Raw genomic sequence first — 17,445 nt, forward strand, 5'->3', positions numbered from 1 at the left:
CAGGGGAGGGGGGCAAAGGAGGAAAATCTGTTATTCTCCGAGGTCCCCTAATAAAGATAAGGGTGAATGGAGCATTAAGATAGAGAAGAAAAAGGGTGAGCTTTTACCTGGCTAGGTAAATATGGGAAAGCCTCTTTTTGAACACCAAACATAGAGGACACAGAAATTTATTGCTATCCCTAGATGAAAATTTTACAACAGTTATTCCCAGGCAAGCAAGAGCTGCTAAGTAGATGAGGGGCTTTATTTTCACAGGCACAACACATCATACCTGTGTCTCTAGGCTGCCGGTATAACTTGCAGGTCTATGTGGCAGCTAATTCACAGCATAGACACAGCTGCAAGCTGTTCTGCTGGACTTGTGAAATCCTTCCAGTCTCCTTGTTCCTATGGTCTACCCATATTCCTCAAATCACTTTCTCTGTGAACTCCCCATGTCTGGCCTATTACTACGTGTGGTTTTTCCCCTTGTAAAATACCGCGGCAATTGGCAATAATGGTCTAAAGCACTGCAGCTCACAGCCTGTCCATGTGGCTCCATGACCCAGTGTTTTCATACAGAATAAAGAAGGGAAGCAAAATAGTCTGTACCAGTTCTGTAAATTCAGCTTTTATTGTGTACAAAGTAGCTGATACAAAGCTAGGAAGTAATAAAGACCAGAGAGGCGATAATGTCTAATTGCTTTAAGTACCTGCTGTTCACATTAGTGGGGAATGAGAAAAATCCCTTAGCTGAGTAGGAAGAGGGAGGGAGGAGTGAACCTGGTGCTAAAACTCTCTAGTGTTAAGTGTGTAGGTTCCTCTTGTTAACATGTTATCACTTGAGCCATCAAAGAAAGAATTGTGTAGACTTGCAAGTGACTTGAGAGAAAGGAAGTCTTTGTACCAGGGCTCCTAATACAGTACCCAAAAGGATGTTAATATATTAAATGCTATGGAGTAGGGCTGCCCTAGTTCAATAACACCTTCTGCCTTAGCCCACTGAACCATTTAATCCAGCTAATATTCACAGTCCTGATGCCTGATTATGTGTTCTCCCCTTTTAAAGAAGAGAAGCTCCTGGTTGGCTGGGTTCAGCCACTGTCAGAGATAGGAAAGGATCAGCTGTCCCCATCTGGCCTTGTCGGGGAGATGGGCCATGCAGGTTAGTCTCCTTGAGCCACAGGCTGATTTCTCTAGAGAAAGTGAAGAATATGAGCTGTGTGGTTAGTTTCCTGTGGAAGACTACCTAAAATATAATGGGTACTACCTTGCTTTAGCCAGGCCTTGAAGAAAAAAGACTGTTCTTGCTTGAAGAAGACCCATCAATGAAAGGCCAGCAGATTTGGGGTAGCAGAGAAAAAGCCCATGAGCTGTCTTAGTCCAAACTCTACTCCCTTGCTTTCATCTTCCAACTCTTTTTGGAAGAATTCTTTTTGTCTTTGAAAAGTGTGAGAGAAGGCCAAAGCATACCTGCATAGTTGCTTCACTTGGGTTAAAACAAATCACATTCAGGAAGACCATGTGCATCCTTGTAGGACAGACTTTAATGAAAATGAAGGCTGTCCATAAAATGAGTACGTGTAGGTTGCTTAGCACTGTGGTTTCTGACACAGAGAAGGTGCCCTATGACATAGGTGAGACCTTTGTGGTGTACTTAAAACTGTGCCCACACCTAATGCATGAAGGCTGCTTTCAGTTCTGCATCGAAAGATGACTGGGAACAAAGCCTGCTAGCCACAGTGGCCATGGAGACCATGTGACTAGCAGAGATTAATTTATTTTGAAGCTAGAATTAGCATGGCTGGCTCAACATAGCACTTAATCAAACTAAAAAGCCTGACAAGGAGGGAGATCATGTAAGCCAGCAGGCTGCGTTTAGTCACTCCCAGGTTTAACTTTAATCACTAGGTCTTCTGGGAATAGAATTTTGGGTGCAAACATGTGAAGGTAGTTTTCAGTAGACAGCCCTTGGCTGTTAAAATTCAGTGAACACTGAACAGTTGTTATATTTTGTCAGCTCTTCTCTGAGGTTCAGGTGGAAGCCACTGTAGAAAAGTAGAAGCAGTAATGGGAGGTGAAGGGGGTGTGTGTTTAATCTCTTTCTCCTTAGCTGTCTAAATCTGAATGCAGAAAAGTAATTTTGAGCAAATATTCACACTGCAAACAAACAAGATAATTGAGGTCTGAATTTGGAGGTCAGAGCCATAATACTACTATTCCAACAAGTACTATCTAGTTTTGTCAGCCCTAGTTTGGATAGATGAGTGGATAGGGTGTTTGGAGCAGTTTGGCTGATGTAGAGGGCAGTGTAGGAGTGAGTGACTGGTTGTGGTATTGCTTGGTACAAGGCGGTATGAAGACACTGGGTCACCAAATAGCCAAGGCTGAGTTTGAATGCCTTGCCACTGAGGGGAACACACCACGAGGTACTGATGTCCCCTACACACTGAAGGTCTACAAAGCCCAGTGCAGGCAGAGGGGAAAGCAGGAAGACAAAGATGGCAGTAAACAATGCCAAGAACAGGAGATCAGAAAGCAGTGAGAAATTATGTGCTCCCCCTCTTAGGCCTAATCATTAGGACCTCACTTAGGAAAGGTGAAACATGGACTCTAGTTTCCATGCTGGCATAGGAGCTGCTCATGGCTTTACACAAACTCGAGCTGGAGTCCTGCCTTCCTCATTGCTTTGGCCTTGTCGTTCTCCTCATAGAGTTACTTTGAAAAGTGTTTCAACTCACGGAGGAAGCAAACGAATGAACGGCATGTTCCAAACACATAAAATAGTGCTGTGCTTTACTGTGGCTGTGTGTGTGTGTGTGTTAAGGATCCACAGGACTGCAGCCACAGTAAGCACTGATCAGTGTAAGCCAGAGGAGAATAAAAGGTTCAGTTTGTGCTCTCAGCTCGCTCTGACACATGAATTAAAAGATCTTCAGCTTGCATTCTGCAGTGGCAGATGATCTGTAAGTAGTTTGTAGGTTGACCTCCTTAAATGTAGCAATGGCTAGATTAATCTGAGGGGCACTGGACTACACAGCATCTTTAGGATTAACCTATAGGAGAGGCACTGCCATCTACCAGCTCCCTAGTGCCAAGGATAAACACTTTTCTTGGAAACTAAATGGAGAAGAGGTCTTCACTTAAATATAACATGATAAACTGAACTATCTCAAGGTTGTTTTTAAGAGGCTTTCCCTAAGATATGTGGGACTAAAAAAAGATGAGTTGATGCTAACATTACAGAATGAGAGGGAAATGGATCCTGCCACCGGCTCTTGCTTATTGCCTCTGTAATTCTTTCTAGACTAACATGGTCAAAGTTTCCTTACTCACATTTGGGTGGGAGCACAAGAGAAAGCAGGCTGAAATAAGGAGGCTTGAAACAGTGCCATTATTACTGAAATAGGGTCAAGCAGTGAGTGAGTATGTTTGTGTATGGATACGTATGGGTGTTGGATAGCTATAAATCAAGCCATATGATCTTGAATAATGTCATCTGTTGCGAAGGGAGTTGATCAGGTCTCAAATATTTGATCATGCTGCCTCTTTTTCAATACATTTTTTGTTTCCAAACTTGTGCTTCAGTGAAGTTCAGAAACAATCTGAGCAGCTGAAGCAGAATCCTAGGTCTCTTGTTGGCTAAAAGGAAACTCTCAGGACATCAAGGCCAAAATTTACAATTTTTTTTCAAGATGATTGAACACTTTTCTGTTAAATGATTTTGTATGGAAATAAATGTTAGGTTCTTGGAGGTATGAATGTCGAAGAATGATTGACCCAGCTGCTTTATCATGTCCAAGAAATAAAGAAATCATTAACAGCCAGCAGCAAGAAGTGAACTGGGTTTTAAAGGTTTTTCTTTTTGCATAATAAAGGGAACTCCCAGCAAGTAATTAAATTTCATATGTATTTTCTCAGTTAAATTGTTTCCTCTGTTCAAATCTGTTTAAATTAATATGAAAAGTTGTCTAGGTCTTGCCTTAGAAAATTTAAGATACACAAGTTACGAGTAACTAACACCTAGAAGATGAAGTGACAAGTTCTGCTGTGGCTGTGTAATTTGCAGCAACTATACTGAGTTAGGGTTTAGGCCAAGACATCTACTGTGTTAATTGCCTTTGTTACTCATTGCTTAATTACTTGCAGGACCTGAAGAGTTGTAGCCATCTGTCCTGAGTCTGTACTTTCCAAAGTACTACCTGTGTCTCAGGGAGGAGCTGGGCATTAAGAGGTGCTGTGGTGTTAAAGTGGTATTAAGTGGCCTGCAAAAGCTCTTTGCAAAGTCAGCATGGCTGAACTTTGCTTACGTGTGGAAACCTACAGTCCTTTATCTCCATGTGTTGCTAGGCAGAGCTCTCAGTAACAGAAGGGCTGTCTCCTCCATTCATACAGAGACTGCAGTAGACAAACATATTAAGCCTGCCTCTGTAGGTAGTGAGCAATATTTATTGTTGCCTTTAGGATCTGGCCTGGGTGTTGTGTGCAAGTTGCAAGTTGCCTCGCCTTGTCTGCTTCCCCTCAGAGCAACCCACAGGCTGCTGCATCCATGGCTGTGGCTGCACCACAGAATCACCAGGAACCTTGGACTGTCTCTTGAGTGTGTGCTTAGCTTGGTGGGGCTGGTCCCCCAGAGTGCTGTCATGATGTTGAGAAGTGGAAAAATCACATGCCTTACTTCTTGTTGGGGGTCTTCAGGCATTTTCTGGCAAGGGGGGCTCATGGGATGTGCGAGTACATAAGCATGAGCTGTGCCAGAGGTGGTCCTGTCTGGGTCAGGCTCAGATTGGTGCTGTGCCCCAAGGCCAGTGGATAACAACGGCCCCACACGGCCACCACATGTAGCCACTGCTGCTGTCTCTCCTGTGCATTGTGCCACCTTTGTTTAGTGGAAAGGTCAGTATCCCTTCCTCTTGCTTCTCCTTTCCTGTTCATCTGTGCTTGGATGCAGATACCTGGGCTCTAACCTCTCACCTGCAGTCCTGCTGTGGTGGCTGTTAGCTTCCCCCAGCAGATCTGGTGAAGGTGATAGTGGAGAAAGATGAATGGCAATTGTCTGTTTGAAGGACATCATACTGAGGTTTGATACAATTAATTATCCATCCTTTTTGCCATGCAGTGCTTGAGGAAACTGTCAAGTTCATTTTTTAGTTTGATCACCTACACAGTTATGGTTGTGGCATTTTGAGGGGAATGCGATTAATGTTAGCGTGATGTTTTGCCAGTGCCTCTCGTAGCACTCTGCAAAGGAGATTGAGGGACATTATTCCCAATTTGTATATGACAAAAATGCATAAAAAGGGACTTCTCTTCCATCTGGCAGTAGCTGCAACATCTCACTATTCGCCCAAGCTGTCAACAGTAACTGCAGTTTTAGGTGCTGATTTTCTTAAACTAAATTTTAGTCACATGCCATGAAGGTGTGCTGCATTTGTAGACCTAAGTTTATCAGCTGCGATGACTTCAGTTAATGACTGAGGTTATGACAAAATTATTTTGGTACTCTAGTCTGAACTGTTGTTCAACAGCTTTTGCAGACCATGCACTGATTCTAAGGCTCTAGGCTCTGAGGAGAACAGCCCTCAAAAATTGAGACTAATTTCTTGGACTCCAGACAATGAGAACTTGTGTGAAGCTGATGGTTTCCTTCTCTCAGGACACACTGCCTTCCCATTAGAGCCTTCTTGAGGTTGAATTTGAGCTTGCATCCTCCAAACTCTTCTCCAGTTTGTTTCCATTAGTAGGTTATCTCATTCTGGCTTTCTCTTCCTACACCTTCACATAAATGAGGAGTTCTTGATTGTTGTTTTATATCAGATTAAGGGAAAACAGTAGCAGCTGTCCTCCATTTAAAAAACCTTTCCCCCACTAAGCTGCCAGTGGTGAAAGGCTGTTGTATTTGCTTCTTGCTGCAAAATTCTCATATCTGTTCTTAACAGTACCAGTTTCTAATTTGACTTAAGCCCTTTACACACACATGGCGTGTGCTCTGGGTTTCTGCTGTAGTTCTACTGAAGGTCTGGGTGGTGTGACCTGCAGGGGATTAGTGTAAGGCGTCAGGGGGCTGTTCCTGGAGCACATGTAAAATCAGCCTGCAGAAATGTGAGATTGTGACACCATCCTTGGAAGAAGAGAAGCCCTGAGCTGACCTTTACCTTCCCAGATAGTCTTGTTGACAGGTGTCGGGGGGACATACTTCCCATACTTGTCCATGAAGAAGGACGAACAACATCCTGTCTTAGAGACTGTGACTTTTTGCCCATCAGAGGAGGCATTTGTATGAGTTTATGTGACAGCATTAAACAGGAGAGGCCTGGGACCCCAGCTTAAAAGACAGGCATGTGGTAATGACCCTTTAGAGCTGGTGCATGCTCTTGTCTAGCAAGGAAGCCTCTGGGAAGCTCATGGGTTCCAGAAGTAGGAGGCCCTTGGGGAGGTAAAATTCTGGGAGGTATTGGAGAGGGCAGAGACATTCCTTGTTTAGAGCAAATAAAGGGAAATTCACCCTGCCAAATGACACAACCAAGTTTTGGGTTTAAAAAACAGCAGCAGACCAGAATTGATCCAAGATAAAACAAGTCTTCTATGGCTTGGGTGAGCTTTGCCTCCTTTACCCCTACTGACACATACATTATTACTATATAGAGCACCTTTGCAAATATGTGGGTTAGATGTCATGCCCTTTACACATAGGTGTGCAGAGGCACAGGTCATATTTGTTTCCCACCTATAAGAAAGTGGAAAATGCAAAGTTTGAATGATGCAGCTTCAGGGGGTAAGAAGAGATGCTGGTCGCAAGGCTTAAGAGACCATATATCACTCCAAGTATGTGCAGGTTTGTTTTTTAGCCCACAGTGGGAACATTACTTACAGCATCATTGTAATGTGTGTGTGACTTCAAACAGATCAGAAAGCCAGCAAAGTTTCTGAGTTAAATAGGGGTTCATCCTTTTCTAAATGAGATGAGAAGAGCAGAGTCTAAAATCTCCCCAGCCATAGGTCTTCCAGCACATTTTTGTGTGGCTAAGTAGAAGCAGCTCATCCTGGTGGAATGTGGCAGCTGTTACAAATAAGAGATGATTTACCTGTTGCTGGCAATGCGGCTTGTTTCTTGTTTACCTCATGTTAGGATGAAAGGTGATAAGAGGATTTGCTATACTAGCAGATAGAAGCACTGGGGACCAAGTTCATCCTCCAGTTATCTTCAGTGAAAACAACAGATTTAAAGCTGGGAGGAATGTGAACTGGTATATATTTACAGCTGTCTTAGCAGATGGGCTGATGACAGATGAGGCCCCTCAAGTCTCTGCCTGGGTGCCAGCACACACTGCTGTGAGCATTTCAGCCGAAGCCAGGCCTGGTGTTGAGCAGGCCCCGGCGGCTTGGCATGGCCAGCCCTTTGGGTGGGTTATGCTGGAAGGGCGGTGGGTGGAAGTCAGAGGGTCAGGTAGGACCAGTTCTTTCTGCCAAAGTTTGCAGAACCTGTCCTTAGGAAGCTGACAGAGATATCTGCTGAGCCGCTTTGGAGACTGAGCAACCTCACTTGGAGTGTGGTGTGGCCCCAGAGCTGGACCGCAGTGCCTGGACATCAGATCCCTAACAGCTTCCCCTGTGTCCTGCTGCTCTCCTTCCAACTGCTGGCCTGGAGCCTTTCTGGGTGTTAAAAAAAGTCCAGAACTTGATGCTCTACCCTATATGAGCAAAATCCATGGCTCTGATCTCCTGGTCCTTCTTTTAGACAGTGGAAGATCTCCTTCAGTGTTCTTAGGTGCTGGGGAGGAAGGCAGATTTTTCTGTCTCTCCTTTGTTCACCTCTCCAGAGTTTGCAGGAGTGGGGTTGCTCCCACCTCTGCTGTGGCTGTTGCACTCAGTGTGAAGTAGATGGTTTATCTGCTGCTGCGTCTCTTTGGTGCTCCATGTAAAAATATGTTGTTAAAGTGAAATAGGGTAGGAATTACCTTTTTTTGCCTCTGTTTTTCTTTCCATAAGATAAGCAAGCCAAATGGGTCCCACCTTCATAAAAATCCCCGCTTGAGCACCCTGCTGCTCTGCTTTTTATACTTTAGATAAAAAAGCATGATAAAGCTATCCATATTTAATGTAGAAGTCCTGCTTTGCTAATTTCTGCTTTGCCTGTCTTCCCTCCTGGGTTGGTCTCTCCTTTACCTCATCCTCCTGAGATTTTTGGCCTAATACCCCTATCTCCGCCTCCCTTAGTAGAGACAATTGGACCATGATGCTGTTTAGGAGGGATGTGCCAGGACCAGTGTCTTGACTGTGAAACACTATATAAGCACAGAGAACTTGGTTTTCTAAGACATCAGAAATGCAGCTTTATTTTGGGATATGTTGTGGTTAACTGTGATAACTCACAGTAGTTTTCTTTTTCTGTTGTGAAGCTGGCAAGGGAGAATGTGTGACTTGGCAGTTTTTCCCAGATGTGTCCTGTTAGCTGACACCACCAGAGGTGGGCAGAGCTGTGAATAATGCAAAAGCACGGTGAACGGACTTGTGTGTGAGCAATAACTGCTTGCCTAGCAGCTGAGCTCCCAGGGTTTCCTCAGCTGGATCCTGCAGAGCAATACCTGAAAGCTGTAGCAAGATGGAGCATATCAGATGCCTGGCTACTGCTGGCATGTAGCACCACAGAAGCATGAGAAGCTGTGCATGCTTTATCTCAGCAGTGACTATGGTGTCTATGCCATAGGAAGGTCTTCATTTTATGTAATTAGCCAGCTCTTGACTAACTGTCTTGCTCTTTTTGTGACCTGACAAATGGAGTGGTGCTAGACATGGTCTGTGGGAGTCAGAGCTGATGGCAGCTTCAGCAGGTCATTAGACTTTGTGGAAGGCAGCTGGTGCTGGCTTTCCCTCGAGGTGACTTAAAAAAATATTAGGCTCAGGGGCCTGATTATTCCATTCTTTGTATGGTACAGAACAGCAAAAAAAAAAAAAAGGCATAACAGATGTGACATCTCCCCTGGCCTGACGGTAAGTTGTAGACAGCAGTCCTGGAGAGGCATGCAGGATGGTTTCCTTGGTGCACAGGTCCCAGACAAAAGGGTAAAAAGCCAAGGACTGTTTGCCTTAGGTGCTGGGGGAGCATCAGAGAGTGGATAGGTAGTTTTTTTTTTCTACTCTGAGCTCTGCGGGGAGCAGTAGGTCCTACCTGTGTGCTTGACAATGCTTCTGATCAGATGGGGACCTGAGGAGGTGAGGTACCATGGTGCAGAGGAGGTTAGGGGTACTGGTCCTCAGTGCTCACAGGGAGGCTGCACTGGGACAGCAGGCAGGATTTTGCAGGCCCAGTGCTACAGCTCCCCTGGGAAGATCTAGACTAAGTTGGAGAGCAAAATCCAAAGTTGAAATAGGCCCCTGGGAACATAGCTTTAGGCACCCAAGTGATGGAAGCATTGCCATCCTCAGGGGATCGAGTTGCCTTGTCCCAAGGGCACTGCAGCTGTCTCTGAGGGACAGGATGGCCATTCACAGTTCCAGGGCATTTGAAGGCAGGACAAAGGGCACACTGAAGGAGGCACCTCACCACCGTGTATTCTAACAACTGGAGCTCTGCTTTGGTTTGGCCTGGGACTATTAATTGCCTTGCCTTTTGGGGACACCTGCTCAGGGTCTTTTCTGAGGAGGTTGAGGCCTCCCTGTTTCATCTAGCCTGGCATGTGACACCTCATGTGGTGCCATGTCTCCTGACCCTGCTCTGGGAAGGGAGCCCAGCAGCCACTCTGGCTGGGGATGGTGGCTGCCCCTGGCTTTCTCCCTTGCAGTGCAGGGCTGACCTGGGTGGCAGGCAAGGGAGTATCACTGAGCCACGAGCCTGAGGATGAGAGTCCTGAGGAACAAGTGTGCAACAACAACAAACTTCTGCTAAAGGTACCTCCTTTCCAATTTTGGGGGAAATGTGGTCTTTTTTTAAGCAAATTGCTGCTTAGAGTAACAGCCTGCTCCCTGGAGGGTACATCTAATGGAATTCAAGGGTTTCTCTGTCTTGTTCTGGGTGGTGAGAGCTTCCTCAAACTGCTGCCCAGAATACTTGTGAGACACCCTATAATTCAATTAGAAGTACCCTCCAGGGAGCATATAATTATATCATATCTATGAAACGTAATGACAGCCCCCTCGTATCACATGGTGAGCAACTCTCTGCTGCTGCCCAGAACCTTTCACCGGTAAGGAACTAATCTGCTTAGTGCAGATTGAACTCGGCAGTGTACAGCACTTACCCAAATGCTTCTGAAGGGAATCCCTGCCAGTGGAATAAACCTGTTAGCAGTACGTGAGCACTGCCACCCTTGCATTCCTCTTCCCAGCCCTTGAAGCACTCCAGCTGGGGGTACTCAACTCCACGGTCACCATTCCCTCTGAGCAGTTTGGTCACTGAAGCTCCCTGGGAGTTTTAAAGGATAGGAAGTTTCCTTCGACCCTTTAAACTTGTCTTTTTGCCCCTTGTTGGGTAGTAATAGTCTATAATACAGAGGGTGCTGAAAGGATTGAGCTCCACAGTAGGCAGTGTCCTACCTAGTAGGCAGTGTCCTACCTTCCTGATAAATACCCTGTAAAATTTTGATACAAGTTGGGATGTTCTGGGGAGAGAAATAATTGCAGTGCGTGCCTGCAGTGTGCACCCCAGTTTCACAGCATCTGAAATAGTTTAAGGAGAGGACGAACAGCAGACTTCACTATATAGGGGACTTCTATGGAATTCTGTAATTCCAGTTAACTCTCACCAGAGGCATCAGCTTAAATCAATCTGCGGAAAAGCAGAGAGGGAGGGCAGGGTGGGGCCTTGGAATGACTTTGAGTACCGGAAAGACTCAGTGAAGGAATTTCCTTCCCCACAGTAGAAGTCCACTGGGAAACAGTATCAGCTGCCTTGTGATTGAAGGGTGGCCGTAATCTGTACAGGTCTGATGATGCACTGCTGAGACTGTGCTGCACCCAACCTTCCTGTAGCACAGCAGCTTCAGACAGCTCTCCCAGAAAATTCATCCACCCACATAAATAATTAAACCTATCTATCTGACACAAGATTGTGGTTTCTGTGAGTGCTGTTGCGTTGCTGGCTGTCAGCCCCAAGGTCTCTCTTTGCCCTCAAATCCTGGAGCTCTGAGTGAGCTGTACACTCTGGAATACAAGATGGGTGCAGGGAAGGGACCTTTGAGAGATGATGGGGGCAGCAGGTGAATGAAGTTTGCTCCTGTTAGGAGGCAAGAGAACATCGTACTGACCTTGAAGGCAGCAAATCTGAATCCCAGTCTGTGTCCTTGACGTTTTGGGCATGAATCATCAAAGCTGGAGCAGACTGTGTTTAGGTGGTGGTCTCATCTCCTTGGGGACAATTACATGGGGAACCATTGGCCATCAGAGACCTGGTGGGGTTATGTCTGTCACTGGTTAAATGAATTTAGCTGTGAATTGCTAAGTAGTCTGGAGAAAGGCAGATAGAGAACAAGGAGGTTGTAATGACAAAAAGAAATGGATGACAGTTACTTGCTGAGAACCATGGAGCCTCGGTCTTCTCCACTAATGTGAGGCTGGGGCTTAATTTCTTTTTGCAAGGCCAGTACTTCAACCAGGACTTCAGTCTGTGGGCATGCCTTGGAGATGGATTAAATTTATCTCCTGGTTCCTCCTCCACTAACTGGTAGGAGAAGAAGCTTTCTGCCTTGCTGAGGCACTGCCTTTTCCCCCCCCAAAAAAAAAGAAACATGGCACCTAAAAGGCTACCTCTTCTTCCTATCTATTGCCAGTGAATTCTTTGGATCACACTGGGAAGCCATCTGATCTTTTTCAGGTAGTGCTGCCTTCAACTGGGTATAGCTTGGAGCAACGAGAGAAGCAGCGTTCTTCACTTTGTGCATCTTCTTCCCTCATGGCATCCAGGTATCTGTAATGATGACCCCCAGCTCCAAAAATTGCAGCAAAGCAAGAGATTTGGCATGAAAGAAAATGTTGAACAATTGTGTAAGTCCTGGTGTCTCTCAAGCACCATATCCTTCTCTAGAACAGGGGAGGGACTTAGGCACATGGTTGTGGCAGGCTCTTCCCTGGCTGCATTAGAGTTGTGTTTTCACCAGAACCGTGGAGTAACTTTCACTGCTTTCCTGCATTTGCAGAAAGAAATCACTGTGGATTAACACCTTGATTTTCTGTTCCTAGGGAAGCCCCTTTTACCAGCTGGCATGTGCTTCACTTGACCTTAGAAACAGTTACATGTTTTTTTCTCTAATAATGTGGTGGCACAGTAGCATTCTCAAGGTTATCTTACTTCCTGTAGAAAAAGCATGGAGAGTGCTTGAGGAATATTGAGGTGATCTTATTTGGTTATCTCAGGCAGTTTCTTGTATCAACTAAAGGTATTATACATTTATATTTCTTGTTTCATATGGAAGGATCCCAAATTGCTCAACCAATTGGGCAGGTGGATAATTTTATCTACCAAGCAAAAGCCAGTACTTGTGGGCACACTGTGTTTGGCAGCCTGAAGCAGTGGTATCATTGGGCAGGGGGTGATTGGGGTGAGGAGGAGTCCAGGTTGGGCAGGTTTGGGGCTGGCACAGTCAGCAGCAGCATGCCTGTTGCACAAAGAAGGGTGTACCACTTTTGGGGAGTGTGCAGTGACTCAGGTGTGAGTGCCTGGGCACTGAGCATCCTTCGGTGCTGGATAGGTGATTAGAGAGTTTGTGTGGTGCTGGTTTGAAAACACAGGCTCTGGAGAGCAGGGCAGTCAGCATGGCTGAGGTGCAGGAACACAAAATGCTGCTGTGGAAATCACAACCTGCCTTCCCTCATGGCTGCTGAGCAACACCAGGTGCTGTGAACAAGGCCTCCCTAGGGTGGTCTGTCCAGCCTCCTTTCTGAGATGCTTTAGTCACTGTGCCCTGGTGGGACACATTGATCCTCTTTGGGAACTGAGGCAGACTGGTGGTCTTCACGTCATGCTGTGGCACTGCTGCCCCCACCACTTCTGGGTCCCACAGCCCTCTCCAAGGAGCCCACTTGGATCTGAATGTCAGCTATTGCTGTGAGACTCCTGCAGGGATGTGGTGTCTCACCAGAGCCCTGCCATTTAAAGCATCAACCTCTTGCTAACCCCTCAGCAGCTGTGGAAATACCAGTCTGTTTTTACTTTTTTCCAACAACTGAGCACACTGTCCCCTCTCTCTGTCACAAGCATGCCACATATGTTGTGAGCAGGAGGTGGTTCCACTATCTCCTCCTCTCGTGCTGCCCTTACTGTCCCTGATAAGGACCTGCTCCCAGACTCTGGTACCTCAGTGAATTGTGGAGGCTGAAGTCCCATCCATAGAGGTGGCAGGGTCTTGCTCACAGCCTGCTCGTTAGCTGATACTAGGGCATGTGACATGGGTACGTGCCCATCTCAGCTTCTGCAATAAGCCCTTACTCACACAAATGTCTCTCCAGAGACCATTAGGGTCTCTTAGCGACTTTAAATTGCTTTTAGCCTGGACCAGCCTTAGAACCTACAAGGAAAAGCTTTTTTACAGTGAAGGACACCCAACCTGCAGTAAATGGATGTTAGATTGTGCTATTTCTAGGTGCAGGAATCATAGAATCATAGAACTATTCAGGTTGGAAAAGAGCTTTGGGATCACTAAGTCCAACCATCATCCCTACTCTGCAAAGTTCTCCCGTAAACCACATCCACCAACACCACATCCAAACGACCCTTAAACACATCCAGGGATGGTGACACAACCACCTCCCTGGGCAGCCTGTTCCAGTGTCTGGCCACTCTTTCTGTGAAAAAAATTTTCCAAATGTCCAGTCTAAACCTGCCCTGTTGCAGCTTGAAGTCATTCCCCCTTGTTCTGTCGCTAATTACCTGTGAAAAGAAGGTGATTTAGAACAGTCAGCATGAGTTTAGCATAGCAAATCATGCCTGACTAACCCAAATGCTTTATGTGGTGAGATGCCTCAGTTGCTGGTCATGGAGAGAGCAGTATGTGTCATTTGCCTTGGCTTTTAGGTTTTGACATGTTCTCCAGTACCATCCTTATAGCCAGACTGTAGAGATAAGGCTTTGATAGGTGACTACAGGATGGATTAAACAACTGGTCTGTAAGGCTGTAAAAATAATGGTCAGTGATAAGAGGTTTAACAGGTTGCCAGGTCCTAGTCACAACCCTAAGGAATCAACATAAGGCCCAAACTGTTCAGCATCTTCATCAACACAAGCAATGCTGGAATGAAATGCAGCCCTGCCCCAGCGAGCCCGTGGGGACAGTGATCCAAGAGGAAGGTCGCTACGCTGGAGTGTGGGTTGCCAACTGGAGGGGCCTTGGCATGCAGCAGAAATGGGCTGACAGGAGCCTCAGGAAGCAATGCAGGTCTGGTGCCTGGGATGGGGTCAGCTGCTGCCCTTGTGTGGGCTGGGGACCAGCTGGCTGGATGTGGCTCTGCAGGGAAGGAGCTGTGCTGCAGGGAAAAACTACTTACCTTGTGCAGTTTAAACCAAATCGGGATTGAAGCAGTGCATTGACTTATCAGCGATGTGTAATTAACCAGCAATCAGTGAACTGTGTGAGGAGGATCAATATCAGGAACACAGTGGAGAAACCACAGTGCTGGACACCTACGTGATGCTGATGCTTAACTACAACATTCTAAGCACCCTTCTGAAACTGATCCCAGAAGTTATGTTTAAGCAGACAGTTACGTGTTCCCATGGTGTTCCTGCTTCAATGGCTGGTGCTGCCCAGGGTGAACCCTCTGAGACCCCATGGATCAGGCGGTCCCTGTGGACGTGAATCAGAAGTAAAGCACATGTTAATATTTACCTGGTATTTTACAGGCAGTGGCAGAAATTTATTACCTGTGAAGATGGAGACAGCTCCAGCCCTCACTGGAATGTCAAGGGAAGGTCTGCCTGGGCTGCCCACCTTGTCCCCTGCTCCAGGGCATGTCCAGCCAGAGGCAGTGAGCTAGAATTTCCCATCCAATGTTAATTTTGTGCTTGTTTTCCCATCTGGAACAAGTGAGTCCACTTAGACAGATGCTGACCACCTGAGGTGTTGGTTATTCAACATGTAGCAGAGCTCCTCGGGAGATCACAGCCCTGTGGTAGCAGCTTGTATTGCAGTCCCACGAGTGTCCACCTGGGCAGCATTAGAGCACGTCCCTTTCCATGATGCCTACTTGTGATACCTACTCACCATGTGTTGTTGAGTTGCCTCTGCACAGCTGTATGCAGACAGTGTTGGCTGCTGGAAATGGCTGAGAACATGCAGCAACATGCTGTCTTGATTATTTGACTTGACCTTTGGGTAGTATTTCTAAATTTTAAGAGTCTGGCACACACTGAGGTTGTGGTGGCAGAAGCAAGTGGCCCTAGGCTACGCTGTTGTGTAAAACTGGCTGGGGCCCAGAGCAGGTTTCTCTTCTGGACATTGGTGTTTTATAGCACACAGAAAAATTAGCAGAAAGGGAGAAAAAGCAGGAGAAACTTTTCAGAAATAATAGTAAAAAAAATAGTGCTAATGATAAGGATGGGAGAAGCACCATCTTCTTGAGTTCTCAGATATTGTGTATTTCATGCAGAGTAACACAAGAGTCAGCCCAGCTGTCTTTAAACCCTGATGTCTGATTGAATTTATTTTTCTTTTTTTTTCTGTTGGCATTCAATTTTAAATAGAGTACTCCTCTGAGAGCCTGAGCTGAAGCCCCTTACATGTGATAAAAGACTCCCAAAGTTAGAGGGAGTGAAGAGAGTTGCATTAACCATCTCTTTGCTGGTATGTGCTGGTTTGTTCACAAAATGTTTTGATGTCATTTTGAGTTGTTTGTTTAGAACAAAAGCTATGCAGTCATGGCAGATTATTCAAAGCTTTCCTTCTCAGCATTTCAGGTGTCCTCAGATGGCCATGTTCCATGAGGACGTATCAGGAAACAGCCATGAAACTTGGTTATTTACATGAGATTTTAACCAAGGTCTGTCAGGACTGGCGTGCAAATACGCACTGCATTATTTAAGTCCCTTATGGAGTGGAAGAACTTCCCTTTCCTAGGTGAGAGAGTGTGGGGATTTCACAGCCCAGAAGAAGATTCTGTAAAACATTAATTGAGAACCTCAATTTTTGGTAGTGTTTCTTTGTGAAAAATGGAATTATACGGCAGTTCAGACCCTTTCAGCTGCATGGCATTTTTGTTTCTTGCAGTAACTTGGAAGCACAATAGGAAGCAATGAAAAGATGCAGTAACCAGTAATTCCTACCAATAAGGGCCTTTCCTGCAATTGTTACTGCTCTCCCTGGGTTTCAGTGGGAGCAGGAATTTGGCTCTTCCATTAGCTTCCTTGGCTTGGATGGAGATTGGAAAGTTTTTTCTAAAGCAGCTGTGGCTGCTTCAGTCATCAGAGGGGTTAAATCTCATGATCAGGATTGGAAATGTGACATAGGAGATTAGATCTAGAATCCCATTTTGCCAGTACACTGATAACAGGTTCTTATCAGGCTGCAAGTCTGATTACTAACACTGCTACTGCAGAAACTGAAAGGGAGAGATGGGAAGTGGCTATTGATTGGCAATCAGGAGGGATAGGGGTGCTTTCATCAGCCCTAAGGAAGGTGGCAATTTCACCTGCTAATTGCAACCTGCAAATCCCAGAGGAGATGCTCTGGGTGCTTGGCAGGGCAGCTTGTTGTGCTATCAGACCAATGCTAGAAGAGATCAGTCTTGAAATTAGTGCTTTTGGCACTGGCCCTGTGTAAGCTGTGCCATCCAGTGACAGAGCCACCCACGCTTCAGCCTAAGGTTAGTAGCTTTGACTGAATTCATCAAATATTCCCTGGGAGGAAGGAGAACAACTGGTTATTGTGCAGTGGGGTTGACTGTCCTCACTGTCTGAATACTGATTCTTCATTAAACAATAGCAGCTTGTGCAGTTGGGAATAGACCAAGCCTCTATTTTTCTGGATAGTAGCCTGATAGAATTTCATATTCTCTTTTTCTCTGTGTATACTCCTATATGCATCTTTTATCTCCTCTCCTTCTCTAGCCGTCCTTCATTTCTCAGTTTGCTTGTGTTTTCACCTCCAAGTGCACCTCTGCTTGATATGCTTTAAAAGTCTTTGGAGAAAGGAGCCAGGATTGGAAAGTAATGCACATATAAGAAAAGCTGAGAAACATCATAAATAATGTTGGTGTAATCTCCAGTAAGCAAGTTTTAGGAGATTAAAAAGATTTAGGAGATTAGCTTCTCCTACAGCCCCTTGTATCCAGCATGCTGTAGTGGATACAGACTGGAATGCAGGCGGTCCCTAAGCTCCTGGTGGCTGGAAGCTGGAATATGGAGGGGAGACCATCATGTTCTCTTCTGCTCTTTCCTGAGTTAGATTTGATGCTGGGCAGGACCAAGCTACCTCCTGCCATCACTAGCTATCTGTGCAGAGCATGGTGTGCTGCACCCTGATGCAGGACCATGAGTGGCAA

At 45.8% G+C, this 17,445-nt stretch overlaps 1 protein-coding gene across 8 annotated transcripts in view; it reads left to right on the forward strand.

Annotated features, from left to right (window-relative positions):
* Positions 1-17,445, forward strand: part of SLC8A3 (solute carrier family 8 member A3) — a 119,690-nt gene that overhangs the window by 24,403 nt on the left and 77,842 nt on the right. The gene's annotated exons all lie outside the window — the stretch shown is intronic.

The sequence above is a fragment of the Apus apus genome, chromosome 5 (genome assembly GCF_020740795.1).
Source record: "Apus apus isolate bApuApu2 chromosome 5, bApuApu2.pri.cur, whole genome shotgun sequence".
Lineage (NCBI taxonomy): Eukaryota > Metazoa > Chordata > Aves > Apodiformes > Apodidae > Apus > Apus apus.